We start from the raw sequence: 15,469 nt of genomic DNA on the forward strand, positions 1-15,469 counted from the left end.
TTGCATGTGACACTGGGCTTAGGATCTGCATAGGAAACACACACACAAGCACACACCTACCTTTGTTGCCTGCAGATGCCTCCTTGGCTGTCCCCAAACGGTATCAAACCAACACCCACGGGAAGCTGTAAGCATAGAGGACATGCCTGCACCCCATTGGACTTACCTGTGTGGGTTAAATCCGGGTTATTTGACAACCTATGGCGGTGATGGTTCTGCTCAGGCAGAGCAGTGCTGATGCTCCTCATAAAGCTGTCGCTGCTGTGAAGGTTCTAGGTGACATCACAAATCCCTTTGGTTACATACACAACAAAGCTGGGTTGTTGTTGTTTACACTCTGCAAGGCCTGTGGAAGTGAGTGACATCATAGCACTGTAGTTCTGAGGGTTCAAGATGGATGCAACAATCTCCTGTTGCTTCTATGAAGGCCGTAATAGACGACATCACCAAACAGCTCCATAGTCACATACACAGCAAAGGAGAGATGTTGTTTACACCTAGTGATGTCAGTGGTATTGAGTGACATCACAGCACAGTGCTAAGGCTCCTGGGCCTGGACACAGCAGCGGCTGCAATATCTCAACGGAGAATACGTTTATATCTATGTGTGTGTGTGCGCATATATATATATATATATATATATATATATATATATATATATATTCTCCGCCGAAATCACTTTTAAACCCATTTCCACCTTTTTTTCCCTTCTCTTCCTCTTACTTTTTTTTCACGTTTTTTTACGTTTTTCTCCTTTTCGCCTCTTTTCTGGGCGTATTATTCTTCTTTTTCTTCTTTTTTTTCGTCTAATGCATACCCCATCAGTGCAGCAATGCTTATTCAATACCGCCAGCAGATGGAGACACTGGGGGATAATTTTCTAAGGATTTATACTGATTTTTCCTGTCTGAATTTGTCGCACAGAAAGTTGCAGGCCAAATATGTGTGACATTTCTGCGACTTTAGCTTCTAGAGCATTTTTACAACATTATACATAGGTGCTGAATACATAAAAAGCGACTGTTCAGCGACAGACAAGTCGCATCGGCTGAAAGTAGGCCAGAATGTCAGTCCATGTTGGAGCAGGTTTAGATACAGTCTAAAGCATAGATCTCAAAGTCTGTGCACAGAATTTAGCAAGGGCCTCGCACCTTCTGATGCATCAGGTAGGTGCACAATAGCATAGCCTAACCCTCTGTACTTTGGTCTATATTGATGCGGGACATAGACAGCCAGCTGATGACCAATCCATTAGTGCAATGGATGGCTGGAAGCATTTGTCTTTGCCTTTGCAATACCACAGAAGCAATGCATGGTCAATGTACAGCAATGACACACCTGTGTGAACAGCCAGGAGACCCCCCCCCCATGTTATGTTACATAGTTACATAGTTAGTACGGTCGAAAAAAGACATATGTCCATCACGTTCAACCAGGGAATTAAGGGGTAGGGGTGTGGCGCGATATTGGGGAAGGGATGAGATTTTATATTTCTTCATAAGCATTAATCTTATTTTGTCAATTAGGAACATTCAGCACCCACCCACTATCAAGGCAGCTGCCTATCATGTCATGCCCTACCTGCACAGGTGTGCTGGCTACTCAAATGATCCAATTAAGGAGGCCATTTAGTCAGCAGCAGCAGAAGTCCTGTGCCTGGACGCTCCAACAGGGGCCAGACACAAGCAGAAGCAGAAGCAGCAGAAGCAGCAGCAGCACCACCTTTTGTTTTTTGGCTGCAGCAGCAGCAAGGCCCACAGGGCTGGCTAGCTGGCTAGCCAGCAAGCAGGTAGCAATGAAAGTAGGAATCTTTCTTTTTAACCCTGTAAGGGGGTGGTGCACTGTACCCGAAGATACTGCCATATCGGGTCAATGCATAGGGCGACGGAAGCAAGCTTCGAAATCGGCCCCCGTTCTCAAAAATCCATTTAATATATGGTCCCCAGATAGGGGACGTATCAGATATTAAACTGATAAGAACAGATACTACACTTGATCTTAGCCAAAAGGCCGAGAAGCGATAACCGTGAAAGGGGCGGGCCCAACAAGGTCCCCTTCATGGGCACTATCACTGCTTGCTGTCAGGGAGGCTGCCAGACAATTTTCCATGCACACTCTGGGCTGGGGGGCAGTCAACCACCAGTACACACAGCAGAACCTAAACCCATACCATTATTGCTAAGCAGCAAGACAGGGGCCCATTGCACTCCCACGGGGCCTTTTTAAATGCAATCCATAACCCGGATTTGCCAGGAACCCTTCTTACTCCTCCTACTTGCATGTGACACTGGGCTTAGGATCTGCATAGGAAACACACACACAAGCACACACCTACCTTTGTTGCCTGCAGATGCCTCCTTGGCTGTCCCCAAACGGTATCAAACCAACACCCACGGGAAGCTGTAAGCATAGAGGACATGCCTGCACCCCATTGGACTTACCTGTGTGGGTTAAATCCGGGTTATTTGACAACCTATGGCGGTGATGGTTCTGCTCAGGCAGAGCAGTGCTGATGCTCCTCATAAAGCTGTCGCTGCTGTGAAGGTTCTAGGTGACATCACAAATCCCTTTGGTTACATACACAACAAAGCTGGGTTGTTGTTGTTTACACTCTGCAAGGCCTGTGGAAGTGAGTGACATCATAGCACTGTAGTTCTGAGGGTTCAAGATGGATGCAACAATCTCCTGTTGCTTCTATGAAGGCCGTAATAGACGACATCACCAAACAGCTCCATAGTCACATACACAGCAAAGGAGAGATGTTGTTTACACCTAGTGATGTCAGTGGTATTGAGTGACATCACAGCACAGTGCTAAGGCTCCTGGGCCTGGACACAGCAGCGGCTGCAATATCTCAACGGAGAATACGTTTATATCTATGTGTGTGTGTGCGCATATATATATATATATATATATATATATATATATATATATATATATTTCTCCGCCGAAATCACTTTTAAACCCATTTCCACCTTTTTTTCCCTTCTCTTCCTCTTACTTTTTTTTCACGTTTTTTTACGTTTTTCTCCTTTTCGCCTCTTTTCTGGGCGTATTATTCTTCTTTTTCTTCTTTTTTTTCGTCTAATGCATACCCCATCAGTGCAGCAATGCTTATTCAATACCGCCAGCAGATGGAGACACTGGGGGATAATTTTCTAAGGATTTATACTGATTTTTCCTGTCTGAATTTGTCGCACAGAAAGTTGCAGGCCAAATATGTGTGACATTTCTGCGACTTTAGCTTCTAGAGCATTTTTACAACATTATACATAGGTGCTGAATACATAAAAAGCGACTGTTCAGCGACAGACAAGTCGCATCGGCTGAAAGTAGGCCAGAATGTCAGTCCATGTTGGAGCAGGTTTAGATACAGTCTAAAGCATAGATCTCAAAGTCTGTGCACAGAATTTAGCAAGGGCCTCGCACCTTCTGATGCATCAGGTAGGTGCACAATAGCATAGCCTAACCCTCTGTACTTTGGTCTATATTGATGCGGGACATAGACAGCCAGCTGATGACCAATCCATTAGTGCAATGGATGGCTGGAAGCATTTGTCTTTGCCTTTGCAATACCACAGAAGCAATGCATGGTCAATGTACAGCAATGACACACCTGTGTGAACAGCCAGGAGACCCCCCCCCCCATGTTATGTTACATAGTTACATAGTTAGTACGGTCGAAAAAAGACATATGTCCATCACGTTCAACCAGGGAATTAAGGGGTAGGGGTGTGGCGCGATATTGGGGAAGGGATGAGATTTTATATTTCTTCATAAGCATTAATCTTATTTTGTCAATTAGGAACATTCAGCACCCACCCGCTATCAAGGCAGCTGCCTATCATGTCATGCCCTACCTGCACAGGTGTGCTGGCTACTCAAATGATCCAATTAAGGAGGCCATTTAGTCAGCAGCAGCAGAAGTCCTGTGCCTGGACGCTCCAACAGGGGCCAGACACAAGCAGCAGCAGAAGCAGCAGAAGCAGCAGCAGCACCACCTTTTGTTTTTTGGCTGCAGCAGCAGCAAGGCCCACAGGGCTGGCTAGCTGGCTAGCCAGCAAGCAGGTAGCAATGAAAGTAGGAATCTTTCTTTTTAACCCTGTAAGGGGGTGGTGCACTGTACCCGAAGATACTGCCATATCGGGTCAATGCATAGGGCGACGGAAGCAAGCTTCGAAATCGGCCCCCGTTCTCAAAAATCCATTTAATATATGGTCCCCAGATAGGGGACGTATCAGATATTAAACTGATAAGAACAGATACTACACTTGATCTTAGCCAAAAGGCCGAGAAGCGATAACCGTGAAAGGGGCGGGCCCAACAAGGTCCCCTTCATGGGCACTATCACTGCTTGCTGTCAGGGAGGCTGCCAGACAATTTTCCATGCACACTCTGGGCTGGGGGGCAGTCAACCACCAGTACACACAGCAGAACCTAAACCCATACCATTATTGCTAAGCAGCAAGACAGGGGCCCATTGCACTCCCACGGGGCCTTTTTAAATGCAATCCATAACCCGGATTTGCCAGGAACCCTTCTTACTCCTCCTACTTGCATGTGACACTGGGCTTAGGATCTGCATAGGAAACACACACACAAGCACACACCTACCTTTGTTGCCTGCAGATGCCTCCTTGGCTGTCCCCAAACGGTATCAAACCAACACCCACGGGAAGCTGTAAGCATAGAGGACATGCCTGCACCCCATTGGACTTACCTGTGTGGGTTAAATCCGGGTTATTTGACAACCTATGGCGGTGATGGTTCTGCTCAGGCAGAGCAGTGCTGATGCTCCTCATAAAGCTGTCGCTGCTGTGAAGGTTCTAGGTGACATCACAAATCCCTTTGGTTACATACACAACAAAGCTGGGTTGTTGTTGTTTACACTCTGCAAGGCCTGTGGAAGTGAGTGACATCATAGCACTGTAGTTCTGAGGGTTCAAGATGGATGCAACAATCTCCTGTTGCTTCTATGAAGGCCGTAATAGACGACATCACCAAACAGCTCCATAGTCACATACACAGCAAAGGAGAGATGTTGTTTACACCTAGTGATGTCAGTGGTATTGAGTGACATCACAGCACAGTGCTAAGGCTCCTGGGCCTGGACACAGCAGCGGCTGCAATATCTCAACGGAGAATACGTTTATATCTATGTGTGTGTGTGCGCATATATATATATATATATATATATATATATATATATATATATTTCTCCGCCGAAATCACTTTTAAACCCATTTCCACCTTTTTTTCCCTTCTCTTCCTCTTACTTTTTTTTCACGTTTTTTTACGTTTTTCTCCTTTTCGCCTCTTTTCTGGGCGTATTATTCTTCTTTTTCTTCTTTTTTTTCGTCTAATGCATACCCCATCAGTGCAGCAATGCTTATTCAATACCGCCAGCAGATGGAGACACTGGGGGATAATTTTCTAAGGATTTATACTGATTTTTCCTGTCTGAATTTGTCGCACAGAAAGTTGCAGGCCAAATATGTGTGACATTTCTGCGACTTTAGCTTCTAGAGCATTTTTACAACATTATACATAGGTGCTGAATACATAAAAAGCGACTGTTCAGCGACAGACAAGTCGCATCGGCTGAAAGTAGGCCAGAATGTCAGTCCATGTTGGAGCAGGTTTAGATACAGTCTAAAGCATAGATCTCAAAGTCTGTGCACAGAATTTAGCAAGGGCCTCGCACCTTCTGATGCATCAGGTAGGTGCACAATAGCATAGCCTAACCCTCTGTACTTTGGTCTATATTGATGCGGGACATAGACAGCCAGCTGATGACCAATCCATTAGTGCAATGGATGGCTGGAAGCATTTGTCTTTGCCTTTGCAATACCACAGAAGCAATGCATGGTCAATGTACAGCAATGACACACCTGTGTGAACAGCCAGGAGACCCCCCCCCCCCCCATGTTATGTTACATAGTTACATAGTTAGTACGGTCGAAAAAAGACATATGTCCATCACGTTCAACCAGGGAATTAAGGGGTAGGGGTGTGGCGCGATATTGGGGAAGGGATGAGATTTTATATTTCTTCATAAGCATTAATCTTATTTTGTCAATTAGGAACATTCAGCACCCACCCGCTATCAAGGCAGCTGCCTATCATGTCATGCCCTACCTGCACAGGTGTGCTGGCTACTCAAATGATCCAATTAAGGAGGCCATTTAGTCAGCAGCAGCAGAAGTCCTGTGCCTGGACGCTCCAACAGGGGCCAGACACAAGCAGAAGCAGAAGCAGCAGAAGCAGCAGCAGCACCACCTTTTGTTTTTTGGCTGCAGCAGCAGCAAGGCCCACAGGGCTGGCTAGCTGGCTAGCCAGCAAGCAGGTAGCAATGAAAGTAGGAATCTTTCTTTTTAACCCTGTAAGGGGGTGGTGCACTGTACCCGAAGATACTGCCATATCGGGTCAATGCATAGGGCGACGGAAGCAAGCTTCGAAATCGGCCCCCGTTCTCAAAAATCCATTTAATATATGGTCCCCAGATAGGGGACGTATCAGATATTAAACTGATAAGAACAGATACTACACTTGATCTTAGCCAAAAGGCCGAGAAGCGATAACCGTGAAAGGGGCGGGCCCAACAAGGTCCCCTTCATGGGCACTATCACTGCTTGCTGTCAGGGAGGCTGCCAGACAATTTTCCATGCACACTCTGGGCTGGGGGGCAGTCAACCACCAGTACACACAGCAGAACCTAAACCCATACCATTATTGCTAAGCAGCAAGACAGGGGCCCATTGCACTCCCACGGGGCCTTTTTAAATGCAATCCATAACCCGGATTTGCCAGGAACCCTTCTTACTCCTCCTACTTGCATGTGACACTGGGCTTAGGATCTGCATAGGAAACACACACACAAGCACACACCTACCTTTGTTGCCTGCAGATGCCTCCTTGGCTGTCCCCAAACGGTATCAAACCAACACCCACGGGAAGCTGTAAGCATAGAGGACATGCCTGCACCCCATTGGACTTACCTGTGTGGGTTAAATCCGGGTTATTTGACAACCTATGGCGGTGATGGTTCTGCTCAGGCAGAGCAGTGCTGATGCTCCTCATAAAGCTGTCGCTGCTGTGAAGGTTCTAGGTGACATCACAAATCCCTTTGGTTACATACACAACAAAGCTGGGTTGTTGTTGTTTACACTCTGCAAGGCCTGTGGAAGTGAGTGACATCATAGCACTGTAGTTCTGAGGGTTCAAGATGGATGCAACAATCTCCTGTTGCTTCTATGAAGGCCGTAATAGACGACATCACCAAACAGCTCCATAGTCACATACACAGCAAAGGAGAGATGTTGTTTACACCTAGTGATGTCAGTGGTATTGAGTGACATCACAGCACAGTGCTAAGGCTCCTGGGCCTGGACACAGCAGCGGCTGCAATATCTCAACGGAGAATACGTTTATATCTATGTGTGTGTGTGCGCATATATATATATATATATATATATATATATATATATATATATATATATTTCTCCGCCGAAATCACTTTTAAACCCATTTCCACCTTTTTTTCCCTTCTCTTCCTCTTACTTTTTTTTCACGTTTTTTTACGTTTTTCTCCTTTTCGCCTCTTTTCTGGGCGTATTATTCTTCTTTTTCTTCTTTTTTTTCGTCTAATGCATACCCCATCAGTGCAGCAATGCTTATTCAATACCGCCAGCAGATGGAGACACTGGGGGATAATTTTCTAAGGATTTATACTGATTTTTCCTGTCTGAATTTGTCGCACAGAAAGTTGCAGGCCAAATATGTGTGACATTTCTGCGACTTTAGCTTCTAGAGCATTTTTACAACATTATACATAGGTGCTGAATACATAAAAAGCGACTGTTCAGCGACAGACAAGTCGCATCGGCTGAAAGTAGGCCAGAATGTCAGTCCATGTTGGAGCAGGTTTAGATACAGTCTAAAGCATAGATCTCAAAGTCTGTGCACAGAATTTAGCAAGGGCCTCGCACCTTCTGATGCATCAGGTAGGTGCACAATAGCATAGCCTAACCCTCTGTACTTTGGTCTATATTGATGCGGGACATAGACAGCCAGCTGATGACCAATCCATTAGTGCAATGGATGGCTGGAAGCATTTGTCTTTGCCTTTGCAATACCACAGAAGCAATGCATGGTCAATGTACAGCAATGACACACCTGTGTGAACAGCCAGGAGACCCCCCCCCCCCCATGTTATGTTACATAGTTACATAGTTAGTACGGTCGAAAAAAGACATATGTCCATCACGTTCAACCAGGGAATTAAGGGGTAGGGGTGTGGCGCGATATTGGGGAAGGGATGAGATTTTATATTTCTTCATAAGCATTAATCTTATTTTGTCAATTAGGAACATTCAGCACCCACCCGCTATCAAGGCAGCTGCCTATCATGTCATGCCCTACCTGCACAGGTGTGCTGGCTACTCAAATGATCCAATTAAGGAGGCCATTTAGTCAGCAGCAGCAGAAGTCCTGTGCCTGGACGCTCCAACAGGGGCCAGACACAAGCAGAAGCAGAAGCAGCAGAAGCAGCAGCAGCACCACCTTTTGTTTTTTGGCTGCAGCAGCAGCAAGGCCCACAGGGCTGGCTAGCTGGCTAGCCAGCAAGCAGGTAGCAATGAAAGTAGGAATCTTTCTTTTTAACCCTGTAAGGGGGTGGTGCACTGTACCCGAAGATACTGCCATATCGGGTCAATGCATAGGGCGACGGAAGCAAGCTTCGAAATCGGCCCCCGTTCTCAAAAATCCATTTAATATATGGTCCCCAGATAGGGGACGTATCAGATATTAAACTGATAAGAACAGATACTACACTTGATCTTAGCCAAAAGGCCGAGAAGCGATAACCGTGAAAGGGGCGGGCCCAACAAGGTCCCCTTCATGGGCACTATCACTGCTTGCTGTCAGGGAGGCTGCCAGACAATTTTCCATGCACACTCTGGGCTGGGGGGCAGTCAACCACCAGTACACACAGCAGAACCTAAACCCATACCATTATTGCTAAGCAGCAAGACAGGGGCCCATTGCACTCCCACGGGGCCTTTTTAAATGCAATCCATAACCCGGATTTGCCAGGAACCCTTCTTACTCCTCCTACTTGCATGTGACACTGGGCTTAGGATCTGCATAGGAAACACACACACAAGCACACACCTACCTTTGTTGCCTGCAGATGCCTCCTTGGCTGTCCCCAAACGGTATCAAACCAACACCCACGGGAAGCTGTAAGCATAGAGGACATGCCTGCACCCCATTGGACTTACCTGTGTGGGTTAAATCCGGGTTATTTGACAACCTATGGCGGTGATGGTTCTGCTCAGGCAGAGCAGTGCTGATGCTCCTCATAAAGCTGTCGCTGCTGTGAAGGTTCTAGGTGACATCACAAATCCCTTTGGTTACATACACAACAAAGCTGGGTTGTTGTTGTTTACACTCTGCAAGGCCTGTGGAAGTGAGTGACATCATAGCACTGTAGTTCTGAGGGTTCAAGATGGATGCAACAATCTCCTGTTGCTTCTATGAAGGCCGTAATAGACGACATCACCAAACAGCTCCATAGTCACATACACAGCAAAGGAGAGATGTTGTTTACACCTAGTGATGTCAGTGGTATTGAGTGACATCACAGCACAGTGCTAAGGCTCCTGGGCCTGGACACAGCAGCGGCTGCAATATCTCAACGGAGAATACGTTTATATCTATGTGTGTGTGTGCGCATATATATATATATATATATATATATATATATATATATATATATATATATATATTCTCCGCCGAAATCACTTTTAAACCCATTTCCACCTTTTTTTCCCTTCTCTTCCTCTTACTTTTTTTTCACGTTTTTTTACGTTTTTCTCCTTTTCGCCTCTTTTCTGGGCGTATTATTCTTCTTTTTCTTCTTTTTTTTCGTCTAATGCATACCCCATCAGTGCAGCAATGCTTATTCAATACCGCCAGCAGATGGAGACACTGGGGGATAATTTTCTAAGGATTTATACTGATTTTTCCTGTCTGAATTTGTCGCACAGAAAGTTGCAGGCCAAATATGTGTGACATTTCTGCGACTTTAGCTTCTAGAGCATTTTTACAACATTATACATAGGTGCTGAATACATAAAAAGCGACTGTTCAGCGACAGACAAGTCGCATCGGCTGAAAGTAGGCCAGAATGTCAGTCCATGTTGGAGCAGGTTTAGATACAGTCTAAAGCATAGATCTCAAAGTCTGTGCACAGAATTTAGCAAGGGCCTCGCACCTTCTGATGCATCAGGTAGGTGCACAATAGCATAGCCTAACCCTCTGTACTTTGGTCTATATTGATGCGGGACATAGACAGCCAGCTGATGACCAATCCATTAGTGCAATGGATGGCTGGAAGCATTTGTCTTTGCCTTTGCAATACCACAGAAGCAATGCATGGTCAATGTACAGCAATGACACACCTGTGTGAACAGCCAGGAGACCCCCCCCCCCCCCATGTTATGTTACATAGTTACATAGTTAGTACGGTCGAAAAAAGACATATGTCCATCACGTTCAACCAGGGAATTAAGGGGTAGGGGTGTGGCGCGATATTGGGGAAGGGATGAGATTTTATATTTCTTCATAAGCATTAATCTTATTTTGTCAATTAGGAACATTCAGCACCCACCCGCTATCAAGGCAGCTGCCTATCATGTCATGCCCTACCTGCACAGGTGTGCTGGCTACTCAAATGATCCAATTAAGGAGGCCATTTAGTCAGCAGCAGCAGAAGTCCTGTGCCTGGACGCTCCAACAGGGGCCAGACACAAGCAGAAGCAGAAGCAGCAGAAGCAGCAGCAGCACCACCTTTTGTTTTTTGGCTGCAGCAGCAGCAAGGCCCACAGGGCTGGCTAGCTGGCTAGCCAGCAAGCAGGTAGCAATGAAAGTAGGAATCTTTCTTTTTAACCCTGTAAGGGGGTGGTGCACTGTACCCGAAGATACTGCCATATCGGGTCAATGCATAGGGCGACGGAAGCAAGCTTCGAAATCGGCCCCCGTTCTCAAAAATCCATTTAATATATGGTCCCCAGATAGGGGACGTATCAGATATTAAACTGATAAGAACAGATACTACACTTGATCTTAGCCAAAAGGCCGAGAAGCGATAACCGTGAAAGGGGCGGGCCCAACAAGGTCCCCTTCATGGGCACTATCACTGCTTGCTGTCAGGGAGGCTGCCAGACAATTTTCCATGCACACTCTGGGCTGGGGGGCAGTCAACCACCAGTACACACAGCAGAACCTAAACCCATACCATTATTGCTAAGCAGCAAGACAGGGGCCCATTGCACTCCCACGGGGCCTTTTTAAATGCAATCCATAACCCGGATTTGCCAGGAACCCTTCTTACTCCTCCTACTTGCATGTGACACTGGGCTTAGGATCTGCATAGGAAACACACACACAAGCACACACCTACCTTTGTTGCCTGCAGATGCCTCCTTGGCTGTCCCCAAACGGTATCAAACCAACACCCACGGGAAGCTGTAAGCATAGAGGACATGCCTGCACCCCATTGGACTTACCTGTGTGGGTTAAATCCGGGTTATTTGACAACCTATGGCGGTGATGGTTCTGCTCAGGCAGAGCAGTGCTGATGCTCCTCATAAAGCTGTCGCTGCTGTGAAGGTTCTAGGTGACATCACAAATCCCTTTGGTTACATACACAACAAAGCTGGGTTGTTGTTGTTTACACTCTGCAAGGCCTGTGGAAGTGAGTGACATCATAGCACTGTAGTTCTGAGGGTTCAAGATGGATGCAACAATCTCCTGTTGCTTCTATGAAGGCCGTAATAGACGACATCACCAAACAGCTCCATAGTCACATACACAGCAAAGGAGAGATGTTGTTTACACCTAGTGATGTCAGTGGTATTGAGTGACATCACAGCACAGTGCTAAGGCTCCTGGGCCTGGACACAGCAGCGGCTGCAATATCTCAACGGAGAATACGTTTATATCTATGTGTGTGTGTGCGCATATATATATATATATATATATATATATATATATATATATATTTCTCCGCCGAAATCACTTTTAAACCCATTTCCACCTTTTTTTCCCTTCTCTTCCTCTTACTTTTTTTTCACGTTTTTTTACGTTTTTCTCCTTTTCGCCTCTTTTCTGGGCGTATTATTCTTCTTTTTCTTCTTTTTTTTCGTCTAATGCATACCCCATCAGTGCAGCAATGCTTATTCAATACCGCCAGCAGATGGAGACACTGGGGGATAATTTTCTAAGGATTTATACTGATTTTTCCTGTCTGAATTTGTCGCACAGAAAGTTGCAGGCCAAATATGTGTGACATTTCTGCGACTTTAGCTTCTAGAGCATTTTTACAACATTATACATAGGTGCTGAATACATAAAAAGCGACTGTTCAGCGACAGACAAGTCGCATCGGCTGAAAGTAGGCCAGAATGTCAGTCCATGTTGGAGCAGGTTTAGATACAGTCTAAAGCATAGATCTCAAAGTCTGTGCACAGAATTTAGCAAGGGCCTCGCACCTTCTGATGCATCAGGTAGGTGCACAATAGCATAGCCTAACCCTCTGTACTTTGGTCTATATTGATGCGGGACATAGACAGCCAGCTGATGACCAATCCATTAGTGCAATGGATGGCTGGAAGCATTTGTCTTTGCCTTTGCAATACCACAGAAGCAATGCATGGTCAATGTACAGCAATGACACACCTGTGTGAACAGCCAGGAGACCCCCCCCCCCCCCATGTTATGTTACATAGTTACATAGTTAGTACGGTCGAAAAAAGACATATGTCCATCACGTTCAACCAGGGAATTAAGGGGTAGGGGTGTGGCGCGATATTGGGGAAGGGATGAGATTTTATATTTCTTCATAAGCATTAATCTTATTTTGTCAATTAGGAACATTCAGCACCCACCCGCTATCAAGGCAGCTGCCTATCATGTCATGCCCTACCTGCACAGGTGTGCTGGCTACTCAAATGATCCAATTAAGGAGGCCATTTAGTCAGCAGCAGCAGAAGTCCTGTGCCTGGACGCTCCAACAGGGGCCAGACACAAGCAGAAGCAGAAGCAGCAGAAGCAGCAGCAGCACCACCTTTTGTTTTTTGGCTGCAGCAGCAGCAAGGCCCACAGGGCTGGCTAGCTGGCTAGCCAGCAAGCAGGTAGCAATGAAAGTAGGAATCTTTCTTTTTAACCCTGTAAGGGGGTGGTGCACTGTACCCGAAGATACTGCCATATCGGGTCAATGCATAGGGCGACGGAAGCAAGCTTCGAAATCGGCCCCCGTTCTCAAAAATCCATTTAATATATGGTCCCCAGATAGGGGACGTATCAGATATTAAACTGATAAGAACAGATACTACACTTGATCTTAGCCAAAAGGCCGAGAAGCGATAACCGTGAAAGGGGCGGGCCCAACAAGGTCCCCTTCATGGGCACTATCACTGCTTGCTGTCAGGGAGGCTGCCAGACAATTTTCCATGCACACTCTGGGCTGGGGGGCAGTCAACCACCAGTACACACAGCAGAACCTAAACCCATACCATTATTGCTAAGCAGCAAGACAGGGGCCCATTGCACTCCCACGGGGCCTTTTTAAATGCAATCCATAACCCGGATTTGCCAGGAACCCTTCTTACTCCTCCTACTTGCATGTGACACTGGGCTTAGGATCTGCATAGGAAACACACACACAAGCACACACCTACCTTTGTTGCCTGCAGATGCCTCCTTGGCTGTCCCCAAACGGTATCAAACCAACACCCACGGGAAGCTGTAAGCATAGAGGACATGCCTGCACCCCATTGGACTTACCTGTGTGGGTTAAATCCGGGTTATTTGACAACCTATGGCGGTGATGGTTCTGCTCAGGCAGAGCAGTGCTGATGCTCCTCATAAAGCTGTCGCTGCTGTGAATGTTCTAGGTGACATCACAAATCCCTTTGGTTACATACACAACAAAGCTGGGTTGTTGTTGTTTACACTCTGCAAGGCCTGTGGAAGTGAGTGACATCATAGCACTGTAGTTCTGAGGGTTCAAGATGGATGCAACAATCTCCTGTTGCTTCTATGAAGGCCGTAATAGACGACATCACCAAACAGCTCCATAGTCACATACACAGCAAAGGAGAGATGTTGTTTACACCTAGTGATGTCAGTGGTATTGAGTGACATCACAGCACAGTGCTAAGGCTCCTGGGCCTGGACACAGCAGCGGCTGCAATATCTCAACGGAGAATACGTTTATATCTATGTGTGTGTGTGCGCATATATATATATATATATATATATATATATATATATATATATATATATTTCTCCGCCGAAATCACTTTTAAACCCATTTCCACCTTTTTTTCCCTTCTCTTCCTCTTACTTTTTTTTCACGTTTTTTTACGTTTTTCTCCTTTTCGCCTCTTTTCTGGGCGTATTATTCTTCTTTTTCTTCTTTTTTTTCGTCTAATGCATACCCCATCAGTGCAGCAATGCTTATTCAATACCGCCAGCAGATGGAGACACTGGGGGATAATTTTCTAAGGATTTATACTGATTTTTCCTGTCTGAATTTGTCGCACAGAAAGTTGCAGGCCAAATATGTGTGACATTTCTGCGACTTTAGCTTCTAGAGCATTTTTACAACATTATACATAGGTGCTGAATACATAAAAAGCGACTGTTCAGCGACAGACAAGTCGCATCGGCTGAAAGTAGGCCAGAATGTCAGTCCATGTTGGAGCAGGTTTAGATACAGTCTAAAGCATAGATCTCAAAGTCTGTGCACAGAATTTAGCAAGGGCCTCGCACCTTCTGATGCATCAGGTAGGTGCACAATAGCATAGCCTAACCCTCTGTACTTTGGTCTATATTGATGCGGGACATAGACAGCCAGCTGATGACCAATCCATTAGTGCAATGGATGGCTGGAAGCATTTGTCTTTGCCTTTGCAATACCACAGAAGCAATGCATGGTCAATGTACAGCAATGACACACCTGTGTGAACAGCCAGGAGACCCCCCCCCCCCCCCCATGTTATGTTACATAGTTACATAGTTAGTACGGTCGAAAAAAGACATATGTCCATCACGTTCAACCAGGGAATTAAGGGGTAGGGGTGTGGCGCGATATTGGGGAAGGGATGAGATTTTATATTTCTTCATAAGCATTAATCTTATTTTGTCAATTAGGAACATTCAGCACCCACCCGCTATCAAGGCAGCTGCCTATCATGTCATGCCCTACCTGCACAGGTGTGCTGGCTACTCAAATGATCCAATTAAGGAGGCCATTTAGTCAGCAGCAGCAGAAGTCCTGTGCCTGGACGCTCCAACAGGGGCCAGACACAAGCAGAAGCAGAAGCAGCAGAAGCAGCAGCAGCACCACCTTTTGTTTTTTGGCTGCAGCAGCAGCAAGGCCCACAGGGCTGGCTAGCTGGCT

General features: G+C 46.0%; 6 non-coding genes across 6 annotated transcripts; all 6 read right to left on the reverse strand.

Moving 5' to 3' along the window:
* Window positions 1-1,831: 1,831 nt before the first annotated feature.
* On the reverse strand, window positions 1,832-2,022 carry LOC130333596 (U2 spliceosomal RNA). The gene has a single exon (XR_008875756.1). It is a non-coding gene; the product is annotated as a U2 spliceosomal RNA (small nuclear RNA).
* Window positions 2,023-4,110: 2,088 nt separating this feature from the next.
* LOC130333597 (U2 spliceosomal RNA) lies at window positions 4,111-4,301 on the reverse strand. The gene has a single exon (XR_008875757.1). It is a non-coding gene; the product is annotated as a U2 spliceosomal RNA (small nuclear RNA).
* Window positions 4,302-6,388: 2,087 nt separating this feature from the next.
* LOC130333598 (U2 spliceosomal RNA) lies at window positions 6,389-6,579 on the reverse strand. The gene has a single exon (XR_008875758.1). It is a non-coding gene; the product is annotated as a U2 spliceosomal RNA (small nuclear RNA).
* A 2,092-nt stretch (window positions 6,580-8,671) lies between these two features.
* On the reverse strand, window positions 8,672-8,862 carry LOC130333600 (U2 spliceosomal RNA). The gene has a single exon (XR_008875759.1). It is a non-coding gene; the product is annotated as a U2 spliceosomal RNA (small nuclear RNA).
* Window positions 8,863-10,960: 2,098 nt separating this feature from the next.
* On the reverse strand, window positions 10,961-11,151 carry LOC130333601 (U2 spliceosomal RNA). The gene has a single exon (XR_008875760.1). It is a non-coding gene; the product is annotated as a U2 spliceosomal RNA (small nuclear RNA).
* Window positions 11,152-13,238: 2,087 nt separating this feature from the next.
* LOC130333603 (U2 spliceosomal RNA) lies at window positions 13,239-13,429 on the reverse strand. The gene has a single exon (XR_008875762.1). It is a non-coding gene; the product is annotated as a U2 spliceosomal RNA (small nuclear RNA).
* Window positions 13,430-15,469: the final 2,040 nt, after the last annotated feature.

This window comes from Hyla sarda, unplaced genomic scaffold (genome assembly GCF_029499605.1).
Source record: "Hyla sarda isolate aHylSar1 unplaced genomic scaffold, aHylSar1.hap1 scaffold_412, whole genome shotgun sequence".
In the NCBI taxonomy this organism is placed as follows: Eukaryota; Metazoa; Chordata; class Amphibia; order Anura; family Hylidae; genus Hyla; species Hyla sarda.